This window comes from Dendrobates tinctorius, unplaced genomic scaffold (assembly GCF_039654945.1).
Source record: "Dendrobates tinctorius isolate UK_male_01 unplaced genomic scaffold, ASM3965494v1 ptg000054l, whole genome shotgun sequence".
Lineage (NCBI taxonomy): Eukaryota > Metazoa > Chordata > Amphibia > Anura > Dendrobatidae > Dendrobates > Dendrobates tinctorius.
The window spans coordinates 5,331,903-5,349,172 of NW_027361722.1; the positions used below are offsets into that span (position 1 = coordinate 5,331,903).

The 17,270-nt window shown below is 43.5% G+C and overlaps 1 protein-coding gene across 9 annotated transcripts in view; it reads right to left on the reverse strand.

The window, feature by feature from the left end:
- The window catches only part of ZBTB20 (zinc finger and BTB domain containing 20), a 1,106,032-nt gene that overhangs the window by 553,558 nt on the left and 535,204 nt on the right, over window positions 1-17,270 (reverse strand). Inside the window, exon 4 of one of the 9 annotated variants that reach the window (XR_012232518.1) lies at window positions 10,162-11,078. The exons of the other annotated variants lie outside the window; for them this stretch is intronic. The gene's annotated coding sequence lies outside the window, so the exon portion shown is untranslated. Of the gene's footprint in view, window positions 1-10,161; window positions 11,079-17,270 lie in introns of those variants that run through there. 9 annotated transcript variants of the gene reach the window in all.

Sequence of the window (17,270 nt, forward strand, 5' to 3'; positions counted from 1 at the left end):
CCCCGCAGGATGTCACCATAAACCGTCCACGACCAAGTACTCCTTGCAAGATTTCACCATAAGCAAGCCATGACCAGGTGCTTCCTGCGAGATTTCACAATAAATCGGCCACGACCAGATGCTCCTCACAAGATTTCACCATAAACCGGCCATGACCAGGTGATCCCCTCAATTTTTAACCATAAATCGGCCACAACCAGGAGCTCCCCGTAAGATTTCATACAGAGGAGTAAAAAGAATTATCAAAAGAACTGTCCAAGAGCCAAGGACCACCTGTGGCGAACTACCGAAAGACTTGGAATCATAGCCCAAATGTTTGCGGACACATACATTTTGTCTTACCCCAAAGACCAAAACACTTATATTCTATGGGTCAGGACAAATGGATTACTAACATATTATATATACGTGTGTGTATATATATATATATATATATATATATATATATATATATAGGGTTTTTGATGTTTTATTGGTTAATGTAATTTTTTGTTGAACGTTCTAACTAGTCATAACTATTGCTCTAAATATATAGATTGTTTTAATGGAAAGCCATTTGAAATAAAAATAAATTCTTTTGAAAAATGGATATACTTATTTAAATGTGGGAATCTTTTTATGTAAATTTTATTAAATATCCACACTGCAAAACAACTTAAAGCACCTTAGATGCTGTTGTTGCTATTGTCAGCAGCATCTTAAGGGGTTTCCCTGCCATGATTGGAGTGTTACAGGAACCCATTTAGTTATTTTTTTGATTAATAGCTGAAACAAAGATACAATCTGCAGTTAGCGTGTCTTAGTTTTAATTACAAGTAGTCATAAATCTAATATTTAACTATATGAAGGAGATTTGGAGTTTTGTATCAGTACAAACTGAGCCCAGAAACCTAGAAAGTATATTTGCCCACTTTGCATCCATGAAAGGTAATCTGCAAATTTCGGCTATTGCTATTCCCTTTTTCTTTAATGTTGTGCCCCCCTCCATGTACTTATCCTGCAATTTCAGGATGATTTGTTATATTAATTTTTTTTTACACAGTTCTTCCTACTAAACTGGATGGTTCAAAAAATCTCGACACCTCAAATGACCTTGTCTAATGTGAGAGGGGTTTCCTTATAGTACCATCATACTTTGCCGGCTCAAATGCCAATTGTGTACTCCCTATGGTTATCGGATCAGTCTGGTTAATTTGTTCCTGTGATTACCATGATATCGGTTATCAGAAGTCAAATCCATCAACCCGTCTTATGCTGGACATATATTTGGAATTTTGGATGGATTTTCTCTGGGTAACTTGTTATTCACGATTGGTCTATGAAGATCAAAGAGCTCTCTGCCATGATCTGTGACCTGGTCTGCGCTTTCATGGGTGAGATGTTCATGGTTGGTCTGCACTGATCCAGTCCTCCAATGATGGGATGCAGATCTGTCGCTCATGGTCAGTCTGCCGTAATCTGTGATCTGGGCTTCCAATGATGGGATGCAAATCTGTCACTCATGGTCAGTCTGCCGTGTTCTGTGATCTGGGCTTCCAATGATGGGATGCAGATCAGTCGCTCATGGTCAGTATGCCACAATTGGTGATCTAGGCTTCCAATAATGGGATGCAGATCTATCAGTTATACTCAGTTTCGGTTGAATTGTCTGGGCTTCCATTGATGGAATGATCCTGAAAATCTGTCACTCATGCACAGTCTGATGTGACCTGAGGTTTGGTCTTGGCTTCTATCGATGGGATACAGATCTTTTGTTTATGGGCAATCACTGACCTGATCGGTGAATTGGTCTGGGCTTCCATTGATGGGATATAGATCAGTTGCTCATGCTCAGTCTACTGTGATCTGAAGCTTGGCCTTGGCTTCTATGGATGGAAAACAGATATATTGTTTATAGTAAACCTTGATCTAGCTATTGGTCTGGGCTTCCGCTGATGGGATGCAGATCTGCTATGATCTGATTATGGCTTCAGTGGATGAGATGAGGTTCTATCATTCATGGTCAATCTCTGCTGTGATCTGTGACCTGGACTTGTCTACCATTGATTGTACGCAGCTCTCTGGTTCACTATGAACTACTTTTCAACTAAAGTATTAATTGAAACCAAATATCCAATACAACAAATCAACTTTTCCATCATTTGACTTTTGTTACACTCTCTTTTTTCCCTTTTAGACATTGATGGACAACATAAATATGGTCTAAATAAGACTTTGCCACTGTCCAAAATCAGAAGCCAGTGGTAGACTACTCCAACCCTAAGCTGGATTTCATCTCTAACCTATGGAACACCCTAACGGGAAATGCTTACTTTCCATACAGCGCCTCTACAGGAAAAATGAAGCATTACACAATTGCCACTGAAATCAATGGACTGTCTGTGTGATACAGGAACATCTCAGGTCCTCCAGAGTGATGGAAGATCTTTGAAGCCACTTTCAGCTCTCTTTGATAGCAGAGAATCTTCCCAGTGGCAGAACCCTTCCAAAATATTTCTCTAAACATGTCTTCAGATGACTTAATGACATATTCATTTATTCCTCGATCATTGTTATTCATCTTGTTGATGGCCGAAATCATCTTCTCTTCTTTTCCAATGAGCTCGGACTTATCTCCCGAATAGGAATAACCTCCTGTCTGGTCATTTGTGTTCAAGTAGAGGAAACATCTTGAATTGGTTTTAGTTTCAAGTTGTTTTTAGCCAGTCCTAAAGTTTTTTACGTTATTTTTACAGTTCAGCACCTTGTGGATCATCATCGTCTTTCCCGTATTCTCTCCGAAGCCTCGCTGTATATTTCCTAATGAACTGAATCTCCCAATAATACGCTGTAGAGTAGGAGGTCGCCGGCACGGTGATGGTTAACGACGTCTGCGTCATGTCAAGATGTGTTAATGTAAGTATGCAGTGCATGCCACATTATTATTATCAAGTTGTTTCTTTTGACCCGACTTCCAGAAAGGCACAAGTCTTAGCTCTCAATAGCTACAATTATCTACTATTTAAAGCTGCTGAGATAGTTACAGGTTTTCACTTGTGTAATGTACAAGTTACAACGTCTACATATAATAAAATTCAGGGGTCTGAATAGTTGTGACTCTACATCTAATCTAGTTCCCAGGTACAGTTCTCTGGAGGGGGTCAATCGGAGACGTTGTATATAATGGAGCTCTATTAGTGGTGGGTGTGGGATTCTGCGCAAAGATCAGGGGAGGTCGGAGGGGGGGGGGGGATCGTCACTGTATTCACATGTCTTTTAGAGGAAGTTCTCCAGCCGTCTATCCACGATGAATGGAGATGTCCCCCCTTCAAATCCGGACTACATTAAATAAAATATAACCTGAATATTAAGAGGAAAATGTACCCGAATCCAGACATAAAAAACTCCAGTACTGAAGACCTGGGCTTCTCAATTTTTTCTACTACTGCCTGGGACAATTGGCCATTGTCCATGAGTGACTTTTTTTTTTTTTTTTTTTTTAAGTTTTAGGCATCAGTTTGCCTAAAGGCCCAAATACACAAAGCTGGCCCAAGACTAGCCGACCATCTGACGTGTAAGGAGGCTTCTGAATCCAGACTCTTCCCAGGAGAAGATATCAGAAAAGAGGCAGTATCAACATTTAGGATTTCAACATCTGATCGCACTGAGAACACAGGAACCCCGACTGCTCGTGTGCATGTGGGGGGTCAGAAGAGACGGCTGTTCTGCCAGCAAGTCTAAGGCCAGATTATGTCACAGCCTTGAGTGGGAATTCTGTATGCCAGGAGTATTTTTCTATGTACAGTATATCGGAGACTCATGCCGGTGTGTAGGCATACCATGACATTCGTAACCCATTACTTTTACTCGATGCCCCTCAGTTAAGTCCACTAGGCAAACTCATGCAGTAAATAGAAGGATGCCTAGTCCTATCTGCCAGGCACAAGATAAAAGGTCAATGGGGTCCTACAGATGTGCCGAGCTTGGAGTTGTCCCTGCTCAAATACCAAAAGTAGCCGAGAGTAGAAAGCCCTCCAATGTGTCTCCCAAACGCCCAAACGGGTCAGCCAGAGAAAGTCCTATGCAACAGATCATCACTTCTGCCATAACGGACCCCTGAGTTACACCGCTGCAGATGGTCGCTCCGCAGCTGGAGAGGGTACGGTCTTACAGTGTTCTGTCTCATTGGCTGCACGCTGCTTTATTCATTATACAACCTTTACTCTATAAAACAATAAAGGCATAGCAAATGGTAGCGTTGAGGATAAAAGGGCTACGGCATCCCGCTTCTTGTTTTTTTCCTGCATAGAAGCTTTCAACACACCTGACAGCGCAGGGAATGGAAGGACAGCTCTATTGAAGTGAATGCATCCAGCAGTAGCTCCCTGCACAGTCGAGCGGCCAGGAGCGCTGCTGTGCAGGAAAAACTTAGAAGAGGATGGAGTAGAAAGTTGTAAAGTTATGCATTTTTTTCCCGTGCGTGCAATGAGCTTTCCTTTATGGTCCCACCATTGGCAGTAACCAGTGGTTTCATCTAGAGAGAAGTCTGGTACTATGAAACTGGCGGGGAGCACGCTGCCCCTTCCCCCATGGTGCCCTTTCCCCACCATCCACAATGCCCCTTCCCCCGCAATGGCCTTTCCCCCAGGGTGCCCCTTTCCCCTCGGTCCCCATTTCCCCCTGGTGCCCCTTCCCCCACAGTACACATTTCCCCCCGTGGCATCCCTTTCCACATGGTGCCCTTTTCCCTGCAATACCCCTTCCCCCACGGTGCCCTTTCCCCCACAATGCCCGTTCCTTCCCCTACAGTGCACCTTCCCACACAGTACACCTTTCCCTTGCGTTATCCCTTTCCTCATGGTGCCCATTTCCCCGCAATGCCCCTTCCTTCTCTCATAGTGCCCCTTCCCCCTCGGTGCACCTTCCCTCACGGTTCCCTTTCCCCCACGGTGCCCCTTCCCCCACGGTGCCCATTCCCCCATGGTGCACTTTTTCTCTATCGTGCCCCTTCCCCTGTGGTGCCCCTTTCCCCACGGTGCCCTTTTCCCCACAATGCCTCTTCCTTCCCCCACACTGCCCCTTATCCCCCCCACACGCTACCCCTTCCCCCACAATGCCCCTTTCCACACAGTGGCCCTTCCCCCACAGTGCCTTTCCCCCCACGGAGCCCCTTACCCCAAGGTGCCCTTTTCCCCACAATGCCCCTTCCTTCCCCCACACTGCCCCTTCCCCTGCGGTGCCCCTTGGTCCGGATCTGTATTTCGGGATTGCTGCTCTTTTATCCTATCTCTCAGCAGATCAGTCGCTTGTGTTCTAGGTTATGAATTAGAATCTGTGCACTCAGGGAGGAGGTTGGGGGTGGATGGCGATGACGCAAGTTGTCAGATTTACTGCTTCATACATGACTTTTCTTTTATTCTAATCTTCTCTTGATACTCTCGCTTTTATTATGCACATTCCGATACGAGCAGTGTATATAGCATGCATCCCAATTAAGTCCATGTGACCGTTGGGCCGTGTTCCCAGGAAGGGAGTGTTCGCAGCAGTGAACTTCGCTCTTATTGTACCGTTGCTGGGTTATAATGCTGCATATGATACATCTTCTCTGGCCTCAGCCTCAGAACTCATTGTAAAGAGCAGGTTCTGTTCACTCTGTAATTATTTACAGCAAATTAGTCATCGGCTCGTGTGATTGGCATCTCCTGAGGAACGCACCGAATGTAGATGATAGGGGTGATAAGTCACTCACAGAGACGCGAGACTGAATGGAGCGTAGACGGTAGACACATACGACTTTATGTAGGAGGTGGCCGCGGGGCTCCACAACAATGCTGGAAATCGAGCCCCTATCCACCATGACCATCAGTGTCCAAAGAGCATTGTCGCCCTTTCTCCATCACTTGTGTCCTTCACCCTCGCTGATGACCTTTTAAGACTCCGCACTGCATTGACCATGGTCTATATCCTTCATGGTCCTTCCCGAGGGGACACAGGCTCACTCAGCCGCTGGACATGTTAGACTTTGCTCATATAATGTTTTTTTTTTTTCAGGTGGATTTGGAGCAGATCCGCTTCGTAAACCGCCTGAAAAACTGCGTGGAAAACGCTCAAAAGAATGAACAGAATAATATGGATGTGAAAACGACTCGCTGGGCAGATGTTCTGACTTTTCAGCATCTTTATCCAAAAACACCAAAAGAAGCGACCGGACCGATCTTCTGGCGCTTAGAAAACGATCTTCACTTTATAAGACAACGGGAAGACTCAAAAGACGTTTGATCCTTTTGTTTGAGTTTTTGATAGTGGTTTCTTCTGTAAAAGGAGCTGAGAAAAAGCTTAAAAAGAATGTAAAAAAAAAAAAGTGCCTAAGTAACGACCATTGAACGCCAAAAAAAAAGCTTAAAGAGAGAAATCTGCCGACGTTTCTTAAACTACTTTCTGCTTGAAAACTTTTGTCAGGTTCGCCTGTCTGGAAACAACAGTGTGTGCACGCACCCTTTGGCTATGTTCACACAAACTTATATAGCAGCAGTCAAAAACAAGGCGAGTTCTTATGGAAGCCACTTCATGAAATGCTCTTTCGTTGGTCAACATTTCTTTTTTAGAACTTTTTCATTTCCTGGAGAAGTTTCAAAGAGTTTTTCATGTATCTTTGCAGCCTTCTGATTGGACAGTGCCGAGCTTGGAGCAGATTCCACCAGGAGCCACTTCATACAAGTGATATGTACTTTTTTTTTCTCCCACTGGGTGTTTTACAAAACTTGAGGAGGAGGAAAAACACTCAAAAACTGAATATACAGCCAGCAAAGTGGGTTTAAAAAATAAATTCTTTCAAGCGTGTTTTGAGCGATTTTTCAGGCAATTTTCAGTTATTTTCAGAGTTCCAATCCATCCTAGTGAAAAGAGACTCTTGCTAGTCATAAAGTGTCCCCCTTATGAGACCGCAACGTTCAATTGTAATGTGTGGGGAAACCTGGAAGAAAGTGTTAAATGTCCCTGCAGCGCCTCCGGAGGGGAAGTGCAGTATTGCATGGTGTCGATCAGTGGTCATAGTCCATGTTCTTCCTCTCTGACCAGGATCCTAAACAGAGGACCCCTCAGTATGTTCTCAAGCACCCCCCATAGCCCCCTGACACAGAAGTCTGTACCTGCGGCATTTATATGGCTCGTGCAGGCGGCTGCAGACAGCGCAGTGTCCTTCCCTGCTGTCTGGAGACATGACAACCAGTAAGAGCGCATTTCCGTCTCACAGAAGCAGTTGTCAGCCTCCCTGCACTGATGAGCCAAGGATTGTGTCGCATTGCTCCTACCTATAAGCTGAATATTACAGGCGCTCTCAGAAGCCGGGGCCTCCACTATTTGGCTCGCTCATTCTTCACTAATACATGTATTTTGCACGTATCCTATTTTTCGTCGGCCCGTTTAATATCCCATATGCAATACACTTATGTTTTAGCTCTAAACAGATTAAAACGGTCCCCTGCACTCCAGAGTGAATAGGATTACAACCTAAGCTCCAGAAGGAGGAAAATGGAAAATATATTTAAAGGTAATAGAAAATAAATTCTTCTTAGAATGCGGCTCTGTTTTCATCCCTTAATTGATATCCCGGATATCGCGGCGGGCGCTCCTCCGGCAGCGGACATTTTGGTTGTTCCATCTGCAATTACAGGAATCTGTAATAAGGAGTCTAATGTCAGAAAATCAACCCCCATCAGATGGATCACGACTCCTAATATGCACTGACTGCTCGCCCCGCAAAGTCCACTCGATCTCACATATCCAGTACTGTCTGTCTGCATATTGCCTCTCCATCCATCCACCGCATATCTCCTATCTCTCTCATATATTTCATCTGTCTCTCAGATTTATTATAAACTTGAGAAAGGTTCTGTGGAGCCGAAACTCTGCGTGTTACACATACAGCATGGCCGCCTGCTGCCTATTACTCTCACAATTATCTATAGATAATAGATTCTATACCATACGTATCTATCCAGTAGATACAAAATTGGCAACCGTATAAAATGTGACTTTTCAGCTCTGCAGAAAACTTTTCCCAAGCAGCAATATGGAGTCACCCAGGCTCGGACTGGCCCACAGGGTAACAGGGGAATCCCCAGGTGGGCCCCTGTGCACTCTGGGCCCCTATCCCCACTATATGGGCAGTACTTGGCATAATTCACTCTGTACAGAAAAAGCAACATCTCATCATTCATTAACCAAACTACCCAGTGTATTACTATGTAGAGATATGTAGAGCAGTAATATGTGGGGCCCCTTAGTCTTATCCACAGGTGACTCAGTCACCTGTGGATAAGACTAAGGGGCCCCACATATTACTGCTCGAGAAAGGCTCCAAATGGAGCTGGAAAATTGTGGCTTTATACGTGGGCGACACTATTTGTATCCACTGGAAAGTAATGAGATAACTATGATATAAATAAGAAATATGTGATAGATAATGTGGATAAATGGATAGATAATAGAGAGATAATATACATTGTAAATAGATAATAAATAATACACAATATATAGATGATAATAGATATATAATAGAAATATAGATAGATAGATGATAGATTAATAATATATAGATAATAGATTGATAGATAAAAGATAAATAGATAATAGATAACAGATAGATAAATAATAGATAGATAATAGACAGATGATATATAATAGAAAGATAGATGAGAGATAGATGATAGATATATAGATAATAGACAGAAAATAGATAGATAATACATAGATAATAGATAAAAGATAGATAAACAGAAAGATAATAGATAACTGATAGATGATATATGATAGATAATAGATGATATACAATAGACAGATAATAGACAGCTTAATAGATATCTATTTATTATCTATCATCTATATAATAGGTAGATAATAGATAATAGTTAGATAATAAGATAGACAGACAGATAGATAGCACTGTATTCCTTGTGATTTACAGAAGTATTGGCTAATCCTACTATGAATACATGCAAGAAGTGGATGTGTGTTCACCTAACCGGCCAGGCACATTCTGCACATGCACCGCCGCTCCCATGCTGGATACCTGCCACACAGCGATGGAAACGTTAACCGGTCCTTTAAGTGAATGAAATAAATTTCAAAATTAAAAGGAGTGTGTGACACAACTGCACACAGATTTTTTTTTCTGTTGATTCCTTCACACCAATTTGCATGACATTTTGCAGCCTAATCAGTGCATGCATTCACCTTTAATAGTGTGTGATTAAGTGGAACAGCGATGGGAACAACCATCACCCCTAAATATGCATCAAGCACTTCAAATGAAACAGCAATTGAGTATTTAAACTCCCACACATTTATGACACAGGCTTTTTCCATGAATTCCCAGGACCTTTCCATGTATGTATATAATATGCTTATAAGCCCAGTGGACGGACTGATTTGCCAGCGAGCGTGTGAGGCCTGCTGCCCCTTTTTATTTCGATGCAGTATTTTCCTGCCTTGTAGTTTCCTGGCTTCTATACGAGAACGAGATGTACTAAGAACCCTGTAAAATGCTGAATTAAACGGATGTCCTGAAAGTACATCTGCCACATTTAACCCATTCTTCACCAGTACATGGAGTTTTGAGATATAAAGATAAACATAATCTGCTTTGAAAATATTGATTTGTGAGCGCGTGCGGCAGCGCCGATAAGTGGAAGTACATTCTGAGCAATGAGCTGCCCGGTGACAAGAAACATTTTCTATGGTATTGATTTCAGAGCCGCTACGGCTGGACACTGGCTGCGAGAAGAATACTAAATCTATGCTGCTTTGAAGTCACTTTGCTGTCCTCCTAATGATATGGTTTGAACATTTTTGGCTGACCTAAATTCAGTGGATGCGTCTGAGCCACATTCAAACAGAAAGAGTAAAAAAGAAGGTTTTGTGCATCTATGTAAATGACTAACTGGAGAGCAAGTGACAGAAAAGCTACACAATCCCCTGGAGAAGAGCGACTATATAATATCGTACATATTTCACATTAATTTGGAGACAGTCAAAATACCGGGAGACTCCCACTGATTTCTAGAACTGACACAGCCACATAAAGTGACTGACAACCTTGAAAACCTTTTTTAAAAGAGCTTACTGTATACTAATTAATAATTGGGTTCAATGTACGACCAGTGTGCGGTAAGCTCCCTCTAGTGGTGGCTGCAGGATGGCAGAATTTTCACATGTAACTTCTCTATACAGAGGATTTGGACTAAAGAAATTATTATCACAGAATACTGTACCTAAAAGCTATATAGTAGTGGATATATTTTTTTTTTAATATTGCTCTCATCATGAACCACAACTTTACCTTGGGAGCTTTATTCAGCAAGTTCATGTGGATTTAACAGTGGAAAGTTGTCACAATCTGATATAGTATGACATGGCAAGAATTCAGATGAATGGAAGGCACAGCCATCACCATCCACGTAAGATAGATGAGTAAAACGCTATTCTCATATCTGACCCGTCCACATAATTGCCATATTCTGTTGATATTAGGTGTCAAATATCTGAAGACTGCAGCCCCCGTTTACAACTGCTAGGAATGGAAAGATGGCTGGGCATGCTTTGTTCCATGGAGTACGCTTGCTTTGCTTGGCTATTTTGGAAACTCCCATAGAAGTGAATTCAGAGCGCTGTGCATAGGCAGTCATCTGTCCATTCCCTACGCCATGGGACATGGTCTCCATAATTGAGAAGGGTGCTGACCACAAAGGAGGGTCCAGAATTCATTGGTCCGAGTCCGAGATGGAGATACCCCTGTAAGCTTTTCTGTGTGCGCTATTACTTTTTGTAATGTATTGTAACTCTATACACCGGATATAAAGTCCCATGATCCCTCGGTCCTGGTGTAGACAGGCTTCGCTGGTTGTCCCGGGGAATGTGAGATCTGTTGTAATGGGGGAGATGGCGCCATCTCTGCCATGTAGGCTTTATATTAGCACGATATGTGCAACATAAACCACGACCTCTGTACTCGCAGGAAGGAATAAGCATTAATCCAGTGTCATATGGAAAGCACAGCCAGGAATTACCTGTACCCCAATCCTCCGCACGGTTTTCACAACCTATAATACAAAAACTCACATTCTAGTAAAGATCAGGTGGAAAATGAGGAAACAAACCGCCTGGAATGTTAAAGCGGAGATCAACAAATGACAAGATGAGAATATAACAATGTCTCTCCACTGTTACATTGTTGCAACTTATCCATTGTTTCTCTATTCCAGGCCTGAAGAGGAAAGAGAAGGGGATTTCTACAGTTCTATTAGGACTCTGGACTGGGCTGATACATTGTAACAAACTATCACCGCAGCTGATGTGTTCAGCTCACAGGAGGTTGTCTAGATCAGATACAACTGTATCAAAACCTCAGCTGGGAAAAATACTCTATAAGGTCAGGATGGATTTCATACAAGTGCTGCCATTCACTGACAACAAGCAGAAATCTCACATAAAAAAAAAACGATTACTAACGGGGAGACAAATTACCGGAGCAGATCTTTGGATCATACAACTAGTTGCATGAAACCAATAGGACTTGACTCATGCAGATCGCTGTTCTGAACGTCAGTCTTTATGAAGGCGGCGATGGAGTAAGATGCGCCAAATCCATTAATGCGCCACCTCCCGAAATATTACTCTAAGGCTATGTGCACACGTTGCGGATTCTGCTGCGTTTCCGCAGCGGTTTTGGCCCTGTGGAACTGTGGAAATGCAGCAGTTCCGCTGATCATGTACAGTACAATGAAACCCTATGGGGTTTCAAAAACGCTGTGCTGACGGTGCGGATTGTTCCGCGCGGTTTTGCTGTGGTTTACAAACCGCAGCATATCAATTGTTTGTGTGGATTCCGCAGCGGTTTCATACCTTTACCATAGCAGAGGTGTGAAACCGCAGGGCAAAACCGCAGACCAAACCGCAGGAAAACCGCAGGTCACTTTACCTGCGGTTTTACCTGTGTTTCCGCGCGGAAAAACCCGCAGCGGAATCCGCAACGTGTGCACATAGCCTCAATGATGGCGTTAATTATGTAGAATTTGACTTTGGCTCTGGCCCTGTTAAACTTTTCAAAAAGTTGGAGGAGCTGACCGGAACTGAAGTGAGAACACACAAAGTCACAAACTGCGAGGTGCACAAAAAGCTACAACACTTCAAACAGTTTTATGGCAGAAGTCTGGGGGAATCGTGGCCCGGTGCTACGCCAAATGCCCTGTGCACCTCTTACATATAGGCACGGAGAACGCCAGAGGACATTTACGAAGATGCTGGTGTTGGTGAAAAGAGCGCTGGGGTAAAATCTGCCGTATGGATAGGCACCCCCCTATGCACCCCTGGGAATAAACGTGGGGCATCATGAGCTGTGTGTGCAATAGAAAAGGTAAATGTAAATTTCTGGTGCAAATTCTAGTAAATTCATCTCATCCTCTCTGGCTACGTGCTACAGAAAAATGTGCAATGCAAAAAAAACTGCAAAAAGTCAGATATTTTTAAGCAAACCTGTGATTATGGAAACTCCATAGGGGTTAATTGAAAAGAAGAAGAGAACAGTCACAATGACATGCAAATTGTCGTTACTGTACATATGATTCCGGCGAGGTACGGCACATGATGTGACGGCGTGGGAGTGACACCCATCCTGCGCTCTGATGGGAGTTATTGGTCAGCATACAGGACATGCCCGGGAAGAATAAAGCCCGTGTCAGAGCTTTGTGTGGGATAAAGATGGGGGGCCGTAGGAGGACGGGATTAGAGGAGCTCACAATTACCAGTGCAATTAATGGCTCGGCAATTTCAATGTATGAGGGTATTTACTGGGAAAGATATTCTTATGCGCATAGTAGATTAATTCTAATCACTTTGCATCCGTTTTCTGCAGTTTCTAATGATTGATTCTGGAGAGATTAATGTGTAAAAACATAGGAGGTGCACGGCGGCAGCGGCCGGGGCCTGACTTGTCCTGGATTGAACTTGCACAGGAATTTTCCCACTGACTCCAGGCTGGAAATATCTGCGAGCATCTGATGCATGGGATAGGATATGGAGGCAGGAGATGACAATGGATTGTAAATGTTACAATGTTTCCTGTTTCGTGGGCTTTACATTTCAGGATGCTGTTTCCTATCAAGCTAGTGACAAAAGACATGATTTATTCACTCACTTTGGGGAGGCCGGGGGGCTGAGAGTGGAGCCATCATGTGTAATATTAGTCTATATATATTGGTATTTACATATTTCATGGAGTAAAGTAGGGGTCAGCAACCTGCAGCACTACAACTCTCAGCATCCCCCAACAACCTGATGATAAGTGTATGATTATCAAGTGGTGGCTACAATGGCGGAGGAGAGGTGGAGAAGCGCAGGGGAGGTTACCCTGGGGCCAAATTTGATGGAGGCACCAAATCTCACCTGCCCCCTTCTCCCCAATGTCTACTATAACTGACAGTACCCGTAAGTGCAGCTTCTTCCAGCCACATGTCCGCCGGCCTCAGTGACTGCCCATCGGCAGCTGGATAAGAAAAGCTGCTTTGTCATCTCAGTGGCCACCTCCAGTTCCTATGCAGAGCGCAACAGTCGAGATGAGTTTATCATAGGCAGCAATTGAGATGACAGAGATCTTGGTATAACAAACTGGGCTTTGTGATCTTGGTCACTGCCTAAGCAGAGTACAGAAGCCAATGACAAACTTATCTTGACTGCTGCGCTCTGCATAGGCAGACAGAGAGGCTGAGCATCTAATAGGGTTAGGGCTAGAATAATAAAATTGTTATAAAACACAAAAAAGTAATAACATAGCAACATAGTTTTGAAGGCTGAAGACCTTATGTCCATCTAGTTCAGCCTATTTTTAGTGCAGCTGTTCTGCATTGTTGATCCTGGGGAAGGCAAAAAACCCACAGAGTAGAAGCCAATTTTCTCCATAGGGAAAAAAATTCCTTCCCCTAAGCTGGGTCATCCATCTACCTATAATATTCTGTTATTCGTAACCTTCTATACTGTTACTCACATGAAAAGCCTCCATTCCTTTCTTACATTCATTCAGTGAGTTGGCCATCACCACTTCCTCAGGAAGAGAATTCCAGAGCCTCACTGCTCTTACCGTGAAGAACCCTCTTCTATGCTGGTGCAGAAATGGTCTTTCCTCCAAACGAAGAGAATGCCCCCTTGTTCTTGTCACAGTCCTTGGTACAAACAGTTCATTGGAGAGATCTCTGTATTGCCCTCTGATATACTTGTACATATATTAAGTCTCCCCTAAGTCTTCTCTTTTCTAGAGGAAATAGACCTAATTTTGATAACCTTTCTGGGTATTGTAGTGAACCAACTCCATTTATCATTTTAGTAGCCCGTCTCTGAACCCTTTCAAGTTCAGTAATGTCTTTCTTGAGCACCGGCGTCCAAAATTGCACACAATCCTCCAAGTGTGGTCTGACGAGTGATTTGTACAGAGGGAGAATTATGTTTTCATCTCGTGTTCCCAGACCTCTTCTAATGCATCCCATGACCCTATTTGCTTTGGTGGCAGCTGCCTGACATTGGGCACTCCAATTTAGCTTCTTATTGACTAAGATGCCTAAGTCTTTTTCCATGTCTGATTTCCCCAGCAGTTTCCCATTTAGTAAGTAATTGTAGCATCTGTTTCTCCTTCCCATGTGCATAACCTTACACTTATCTGTGTTAAACCTCATTTGCCATTTTTCAGCCCAATTCTCCAATTTACTCAAATCTGTCTGTAGTTGCAAACTGTCCTCCTTTGTGTTAACGACCTTACATAGTTTTGTATCATCTGCAAAACTGATATTTTACTGTGTAAGCCATCCACTAGATCATTAATAAATATATTAAACAGTAGGGGGCCCAATACAGACCCCTGTGGTCCCCCACTAGTAACCCTGGCCCAATCTGAGGATGCCCCATTAATAACCACTCTACACCAAATAATTAGTAAAAAAAAAATAGTAATACACAACAATTTATTTTTCAATATTTTACCAGTTTTCAGCAAAAAGTAGAAAAATAATAAGTGAAAGGGAAAACTGTAAGGACATCGGACACACAGTCCATGTGCTCGGGCAGATACTGGACTGGTGGAAGGGAGAACGGTCCACAGGTTAGATGGACCCAGGCTGAGAGTCCCCACTACCATTCTCCATACTCACGGCTGAGGGATGGATTTGGTGCACTCTCAGCTGTGCTGGGACTTGTGGTTCCTCAGCCACAGGTTGCTGATTCTCGGCCTGACATGTTCTCGTCCTCCCCGCTCAAGTGTCCAAACCCTTCTGGAAAGCCTCACCATGCTTCTAGATAGAGCCGAGCACTGTAAACAATTGCAACATCTGCTAGCTTATCATGTATATACTATGAACGTTTTTCCGAGGGAGCCGTAAAACAGCAGAAGAACATTCTGTTTTATTTCAGCTTTTATATGCCATTAAGTGAAGATTAACAAGTTATAAAACTAAAAAAAGCATGAGGCACCGCTGAGGCTATAATACGCTGGGCACGCCGCGCTCCCCCTCATCATCCGATAATTGGCAGGGTTTCTGGGGGACGCGCACTGAAACTTTTCTTCTAAGCGTTGAATGTATGTTTAACACAATGAAGGTCTGTGGCATGGTAATAGGGTCCGAGCAGTAACAGACAGAGCAGAGACAGGTGTGGGGGTAAAAACAAAGCGCTGCAGATGTGAGGGTCCGAGCGGTAAAAGTATAGTGTCCTCCATGCTGCAGCTTTTTAGTAAGTGTTTATCTCAAATCAGTCCTGGATGCATAGCTACACTGCTCAGTGCTGCTGTATAATGTCCTCCATACTGCAGCTTTCTATTGTTTTATCTCAAACCAGTGCTGGATTAACCGCTACACTGCTCAGTGCTGATGAATAGTGTACTCCATGATGAAGCTTTCTAATAAGCGTATTATCTCACAGCAGTGCTGCATTCACAGCTACACTGCTGTGTAGTGCTGCAGATGTGGGGGGTTTTAGCAGTATCAGTATAGTGTCCTCTATACTGCTGCTTTCTAATAAATATTTATCGCCTACCAGTGCTGCATTTTCAGCTACAATGCTCAGAGCTGCTGTATAGTGTCCTCCATGCTGCAGCTTTCCTGTAAATGTTTTATCTCACTCCAGTCCTGGATTCACAGACAGACACCTCAGTACTGCTGTATAATGTCCTACATGCTTCTGCTGCTTTATAGTGTTTTATCTAGTCCTAGTTGCTGGATTCACTGATACACTGCTCAGTACTAATTTATAATGTCATCCATGCTGCTGCTGCTTCTGAACATACAGTATGTAACATATACACAGGAGCGCAAGAATACTTCATGTCTGTGTGTGCTGTATATGGAAGCCATCAAAGCAGCTTGTCACTACTCACTAGCTCAGACACAACTGAAAACTAAAGATAGAGGCTGCAAATGGGAAAACTGTTGAAAAATGCAGGATACATTCATATAACGACCAGCAATAGTGCTATTCCTCATGTACATACAACGGCTAATTCTGAGCGATCACGAGATGGCAGGTTCGCCTTAAAGTGTGTGTGTTGTGAACGAATTCTGGGCTCTGGCTCTTCGCACAATCTTCTTTGGGCGCATGTAATGGGTCAAAACTTGCACGGATGGGTGGGAGGTGTAAAATAAACACGCCAAAACAATCTTTCACAAGATTCAATGGCGATCTATCAGAGCTTAGATGTTGGAGTTTATATGATTTCCTCCAGAGAGTGTGGGGTTCACACTCTGGGTCCACTATCATTTCCATGATTTATAACTTGTACGGTGCAATGTACAAGAATTGATTACCGTATATGGAATTACACAAGATGGGCAAAGTCCTTGGATCATTCTGGCCGCACTCGGCCCCGTGAGGCCTGACACAGGACAATATAGTGTACGATATCTGGCAGCTGGGGGTATATAGGACACGCGGAGGTCAGTGCCAGCCGTACATACATCTGTGACAATACCCGGTGTTCTGCCAGCAGCTTATTTACTTGCCGTCACGTGGGGCCGGTACCAGGGACCTTCCCATAGTGTAAACGGATGTAAATGTGGCCTCCGCTCTGTCCTCACTTGCCCTGCTGTTCATTCTCATTAGTGATCTATATCATATACGCTATAAAACGCTGCGCGGAGATAACGCGGGGGGATCGGTGCCCGGGTGAGCCGGCTCTCTCTGGTTTGTGTGTGAGAGAGATAAGAGAAGCAGATAGGGAGAAGGACAGATTAATCAATGGCAGCTTCATTAACCGCGTC